The sequence below is a fragment of the Furipterus horrens genome, unplaced genomic scaffold (assembly GCF_987537825.1).
Source record: "Furipterus horrens unplaced genomic scaffold, mFurHor1.1.pri manual_scaffold_10, whole genome shotgun sequence".
Taxonomy (NCBI): Eukaryota; Metazoa; Chordata; class Mammalia; order Chiroptera; family Furipteridae; genus Furipterus; species Furipterus horrens.
This window is the reverse complement of record NW_028327180.1, coordinates 8848797-8849918: the sequence shown is the minus strand read 5'-3', so window position 1 is coordinate 8849918 and position 1122 is coordinate 8848797. Positions and strand designations below refer to the sequence as shown.

Below are 1122 nucleotides of genomic sequence, written 5' to 3'. Positions count from 1 at the left end.
TGATAGAACTAGTCTCTACACAGGGTCTACGTACAAGAATATCATCAAGCTAAATGATATAATCACAAGTCTACAATAATAAAACTCTCCATTGATAAAGGAGAAATCATTAAAAATTTACATTAGTATAAACTTGTAATGCACATGAAATAAATTCTATAAGAAATAATAATAAAAAAAATTTTTTTAGCAAAGCAAACTTTTTAGTAAGAAATCATCTGTTAGATACTTACCTGGCAGGGGGGATACCATGATCACGAAGGTGGTTTTCCCAGGGCGAGGCTTATCCATTGCACTCCGGATGTGCTGACCCCTGCGATTTCCCCAAATGTGGGAAACTCGACTGCATAATTTGTGGTAGTGGGGGACTACGTTTGCGCTCTCCCCTGAAAAAAAAAAAAGAAATCATCTGTTAGAGAAAATAATAAAAGTGCTTGACATTTATATAAATGCCATAATCAATGCATAAATTACATTTTCTGGAGTCAGTATCAATAAAAATACTTTTATTTATTATTTAATAACTAAGAGACAGTGAGGAAAAATAACTAATTTATCTAATTATATCATTTTTATTGTGATAAAAAATACCTCTATTCTCTTAATGAATGCATAGGTTTATATTAAGTATTGTTAACTATCTGCACAATAGTGTTAAGAAGAACTCTAAAACCCTGTCACCTTGCATGACGAAAATTTTCCACCTTTGAACAGCAACACCCCATTTCACCCTCCTCCATGCCTACAGCCACTGTTCTAATTCCTCCTTCTGTGAGTGGGACTACTTTATATACTTCATGAAAGTACAATTCACACATTGTGGAATTATTTTTCTCCTTATAATCAAGCAAACGTATATATATATATAAATATCAATAATATAGTGATCACGATAAACATATTTTGGGATAGTTTTAGAGAGAGATCTTATTTTAGCTTAGTTAAACATCATACAAAGTATTATCACTTTTTCTGAGACTCTTGAAAGAACATATAAAGTCTTATTCAAAACCTTCAACAAAGTTGAATGTAACTGTTTATACCTAGTAAGCTTTTATTTTATTAATTCCAATGCATGTTTTATAAGTACTGTGTTTCCTTTTGTGCAATTTTAATTGCAAA

At 31.0% G+C, this 1122-nt stretch overlaps 1 non-coding gene across 1 annotated transcript; it reads left to right on the top strand.

Moving 5' to 3' along the window:
- The first annotated feature begins 225 nt into the window (after positions 1-225).
- On the top strand, positions 226-389 carry LOC149999220 (U1 spliceosomal RNA). Its single transcript, XR_016513877.1, has one exon. It is a non-coding gene; the product is annotated as a U1 spliceosomal RNA (small nuclear RNA).
- Positions 390-1122: the final 733 nt, after the last annotated feature.